This window comes from Phallusia mammillata, chromosome 2 (genome assembly GCF_965637545.1).
Source record: "Phallusia mammillata chromosome 2, kaPhaMamm4.hap1.1, whole genome shotgun sequence".
NCBI classification, from domain to species: Eukaryota; Metazoa; Chordata; class Ascidiacea; order Phlebobranchia; family Ascidiidae; genus Phallusia; species Phallusia mammillata.
The window spans coordinates 3,979,239-3,984,837 of NC_137253.1; the positions used below are offsets into that span (position 1 = coordinate 3,979,239).

Sequence of the window (5,599 nt, forward strand, 5' to 3'; positions counted from 1 at the left end):
AAAAGGCCAAGAATCTGAAGAAAAAGATCCAGCCATTGCTGATGAAAAAGGCCAAGAATCCGAAGAAAAAGATCCAGCCATTGCTGATGAAAAAGGCCAAGAATCCGAAGAAAAAGATCCAGCCATTGCTGATGAAAAAGGCCAAGAAACTGAAGAAAAAGATCCAGCCATTGCTGATGAAAAAGGCCAAGAATCTGAAGAAAAAGATCCAGCAGCCATTGCTGATGAAAAAGGTCAAGGATCCGAAGAAAAAGATCCAGCAATGGCTGATGATTCACATTAGGTCTCATATTAACCACTGTATTTTATAATTGTAACGCTTTCTTTCGCGTGTCCCCCTTTTTCACGCAAGCGTCACACAATGTGGTTCAATAAAAAACGCAGACACCATAAACGAACTAAAATTCGTTTTAATGGTATGGTCAATTCCGTTTTTTTTCTCTGCAGTAGAAAAACGACCGCATATAAACTATCAATCACACTATAACATGCAATGAAGTTACATAAAGACTGTTTGGCTACAGGGATTCTGGAAATAATTGATGCTTTAAAGGCCGAACAAAACCATCCACAACAATGAAACATTTACAGGTTTGGAACAAAACTAAACATTACAGGACAAAACCAAACTTACCAGCAAAATGATTCAGAGATGCAGCTTAATCAATTTCAGCAGTTTATTTATAATTTCTAGCTGCTAAATAAAAGTATCAGTAGTTAGATTAATGATTTCAATACAAATTATACCTGTCAGCAGTACACAAACAAACACCACGAGGCAAGTTACAAAATGATTTCAATACACACAGTAAGCAGGCAATTGACGTCACGCAATGGAACACTGACTGTTGCGTTACAAGACAATTGTTATACGTTTTGACGGACAAAGTTATATTCACAACAGATGACGAATAACCTTGTTTGTTTCTGCAGGCTAAAACTTATGGGTTCACACATGCAAAGTTGTAAACAATGCATTTCAAGAAATAACAATGAGAAAGTTTGATGTTGTAAGGTAAAACGAGATAGCCTAAGATCACTCCGAGCAGCAGTTCGGCAGCGAAAGATTGTTGTCTGTAAGTCGGACAAAGACGGTAAGATCGTTATTGTGGATTTCACTGATTATGACCGGCTAATAAAAAGGGAGTTACAACAATTCAAACAACTTGACCAAAGTACTGCAAGCCTCAACAGCATTGTCAAACACACCAAGACCACGTGTGACGCTTTTGTGGTTTCCCTCCACAACCATGGAATTATATCGGAAACATTGCTTTTCCACACAATTGGTTGCAAGGAATACTCTGGCTGTTTGCGTAAAGTCCCGGGACCGTCAGCAAAATACTTTAGCAACACCCAGCCTGCCTACGTGTACCCTCTGTTTAAAACACACAAACTAACACCCGAGCAGTTACGAACGTGCAGTATCGATAGGATACCTATTCGTCTGCTACAATCCGCAGGGAACACTTTTTGTTCACGCTACACAGCATTGCTGGAACACATCCTGAAGCCCATCAGCCAAAGATACTGCTCGTGCAAAGTAAACGAGTTCTGCCAAGACAGTCAACATTATTTAAAAGAATTGATCAAATGGCAAAAATGTATAGCACAGTCTGGTTCGAAAAAATCATCAGAATTGTATGTTGTAGCAGCCGACGTAGTTGCATTGTACCCAAGCGTCGGCAAAGATCTTATCCAGCGTTCTATTACCGACGCATTACAGGGACAATCCGATTTTGACGACAACGGTCGCAAGTGCCTGGTTGATTTTACAATGTACACGCTCGATGCTGTTGTTGTCCAATATGGCGATGCCCTTTACAGTCAACAAAAGGGCATCATTACAGGTGACAACCACTCAGTCTCTATTGCCAACATCGCAATGCATTTTATCATTAAGTCCATCACGGCTACCTTGAAGCGGGCTGAAGTGTTTAAACGTTACATCGACGACATCATTTGGGTCTCATCCGGGATCAAAACCACATCCCACATACGTTCAAAGTTGCAGTACGCCTTTGCTAGGGAAGGCCTCAATCTTACCTTCCGCGTTCTCGATCCGAGAGATGACAATGGAAGAGTCGAGTTTTTAGATGTAGACCACGTGCATTCTTCATCGTCACCCTGTGGGTTTGTAACACAGGATCACGTGAAGGCAACTGCGACAGACAGATGTTTTCTACATGGCACTTCACACCACCCCAGGCATATCTACCGCGCTGTTGTTTTGGGAGAAGCGTCTCGCCTAAGAATGCTTAACGAAAAGGATGACGATTTTAAAGCGAGTTTGCTGCGGCTCGCGGTTAAATGCAAGAAATCCGCGTTTCCAGACTCCATCATCAGCATTTGCATAGAGACTGCAAAAAGCTGGAAAGACAGGTTCAAACCTCCATCGACAACCCGCAGCACGGAAGTAGTCCCCTGGGCAACGTCGTTTCCCAGGCTCCTTCGCTTGACCAAAAAAGAACAAACACTAAAGCCTGAGGCAAGAGTTGTCTACAAGAAGCCACCTACGTTGGGCAACCATTTACTTAATTACAGGCGCCTGGCCCATTATAGCCAGGGGGTCATTGCTAAATCGGCTCCCTGCGGAAGAAGTGCTTTATGCGGACATTACGGTACACATACATCTATGGTGTCTACTGAACACAAACTTTGCATAGACGATAGAACAATTGCCCTGAGGCAGTCCCTGGATTGCAGCAATTTTGGCATCTATGTGGCCACTTGCAGGATTTGTAACAGCAGATACGTGGGCCAAACTAAAAACAAATTTTCTACCCGTTGGTCTGGCCATAGAACAGTGTGGTCCACGTTTAAAACCAGCGGTGACAATGACAACGCCTCGCTGGGCCATCACTTCGCCATCCACCACCACGATATATTTATGAAGAGACCAGATATCGCGGAATGTTTTACGGTCACCTTTGTGGAGCAACCCAATGTTGATCGTTTGGATCACTGCGAAGCCAAATGGCTGAAACTTACTGGCGCAACGCTTATAATATTCAAAAGATGTTGCTGCCCAAGATTCGATAATTTTCTTGATCGTGTTTCATGCTTGTGTGTGACTTGTGTGTGTCTGTGGTCAGTTATTGCACGGCCTTTGGGTACGGTTTACGGCAGTTTAATTTTTAATTTTATCTTCATTTTATCTTTTTTATCGTTTTATCGGCTTTTAGTTGCGAGCGCCTTGGTTTCTTTTTGCCACCCCCCTTTTTCTCTTTACTTTTGTCCACGGTGTAGGTCTTGCCAGCTTTTCACAGGTGTTACCTTTAGGCTTTCCAGGCGTTGCTGGGTTTGCAAGGTTTTTAACGATTTTGTGTTTGGCGACACTCGCGTTGTTGAGTTGCTCAGAACATTGTGTTTGTTTTACATTCTTGATATTTTGGTGTTGATCTATTGCGTTTTTCAGGAACTGATGATGCCATTATTAGGCGAAATATATATTCCTACTTTCTAATTTACTGACTGATTCTGTTGGCAGTTGAGACAGTCCTCTCAAATTTCGAGTCTTGTAAGGTAAAACACATAGATCGGGATTGGGCTTAAATAATCAAGCTATAATAAGTACGAACTAACAAAGCCTTATTCAGTTCTGACATTATTTAAAGTTTGTCGTAGTTGATGTTATATTTCAAAACAAAGAAGAGGTAATTGTTGGAACTATTGGGTAAAACACAACAAATTACACCTATAAATGGCAAAATTCTGCAAGTTGTGCAAACTTCATAAAATTTGAAAATTGTTAAAATATTTACCTGTTTGAGGTAAATTGTGTGGTGACAGGGTTAAAAAAACAACAATCGGTATCTGTAAATGGCATATTTTACAAGCCATCCAAATTTCAGCCTACTCTGACGCTGTTCAAAAAACGTAACCATATTAGAGATCTAGTGGGGTAAATATTGCGGCTGCAGGGTTAACACAGTGGTTCCCAACCTTTTTTGTCTTGTGTACCGCTTTTAGTATTCTTCTTCTTCATGGAAGGATTTCTTCCGAATCCTTCTTTAACTCCTCCTTTAACGAAGTTGATTATTTTAATTGTTTGATTAAGAACTTCACGTAATGGAGCATGAAGCGTTTTAGAAGCCAGCGCATGACGAAAAATCATACAGTGAATACGTTTTACATTTGGACTTTGGTATTTAACAAGAGCTTGAAATCCTGATTTACTTTCCTAACATAGTTGGGGCTCCGTCCTTGCAACACCCACATAAGTTTTTCCACAAACTATCTTCCAATGCAAAGAAAGAAGAAACTTCGAATATGTCAACAGCCCTCGTAGTTGTTTCGAGACAGAAAAACAGAAGTAAAAAACAAAAAAGAAGCTCCTCTTTAAATGCGTTTGAATGGGCATACTTAACAAATACCATTAACTGGGAACACGATGCCACATCAGTAGATTCATCCAGTTAGATCGGAAATAAGCCAAATGTAGCAGACTTAATCTACTGTATAACTTGTTCTTTTGTATCTAAAGCCATGTTTTCTATCCTTCTCTGGACTGTAGGGACTGTATTACTTGATAAAGAAACGGCAGCAACTTTTTTCCTATCTTCATTTCCAAGCACAAGTCCAACTATTTTTGAAGCACAAAGTTTTATCAAATCTTCACCAATTGTATGTGGTTTTTTATGCCTCGCTATTGCCAAAGCAACATAGTAAGAAGCTTCAACTGCATTTGTGTTCGTTTCGTAGTATGTCCCACTTGAATCTTGTGTCATCTTTTTCAAAGCACAAGCCTGACGCTCAAAAAAGCTTCTACTTTTATCCTTATATTGTGTGTGAACATTTTGTAAATTCTGTTTTAACTTTGTTGGTTTCAAAGAATCAAAGGATGGTAAAATTTTGCAAGCAATACAATTTTCAGCCAACTCCTACACTGTTTTGAAAAAAACTCACCCATTTTAGGGGAAATCAGTAAAAATCAGTCACGATTTGCCGAATCAGTAATTTTAACAGCGATTTAGTTTTTAAAGAACTTGTTACGGCGGGAAATTAAAGTAAAAGCAATTTACGTTTCAAATATAGCTCACCGTGTATTGTTGACGCCTAAAATTAGGTCATCTTGAATCAAGTTTGGGTTTCAAACCATCATTTTGGCATTTTGGTTTGTCTAAGCATTAAGTAATGGAAAATTTTAACTTTGCGAGCATGACTTTTCGTTTCATGGAAATTATTTGCTGCTATTTGCGTAACTTTACTGTTCCATGTGTTCTCATGATTCAGTAACTGTTGCAGTACATAATCAGTGTCGTTGTTCTCACACTGTTACATGTTCCCGTCTTCCTGATATGTTCCAACAGCCTGACCATAAGATAGGCTGTTGCGTAAACCGGGTGTTTCGAAATAGTTATGTAATCCATTGCAGTGCTGCATATCTTTGCAACTTAAAACAAACTAATAAATGATGAGAGTAAAAGTAGGTACTGTTTTGCAATGATCGCAAGAAAACGAGTATCAGTTTAAAAGCCAATGCTTTATCGTTGATCTGTTTCTTTTCCAACGTATCCTTTCTTTGAGTTAAATGAGACTTGATGTGTGTTGCGTAACCAGAATAAAAGACAAGAACTAAATTGATCTTTTGGGGATC

At 39.8% G+C, this 5,599-nt stretch overlaps 1 pseudogene; it reads left to right on the forward strand.

The window, feature by feature from the left end:
* The first annotated feature begins 576 nt into the window (after positions 1–576).
* LOC145212218 (uncharacterized) lies at positions 577–3,042 on the forward strand (annotated as a pseudogene).
* The last annotated feature ends 2,557 nt before the right edge of the window (positions 3,043–5,599 follow it).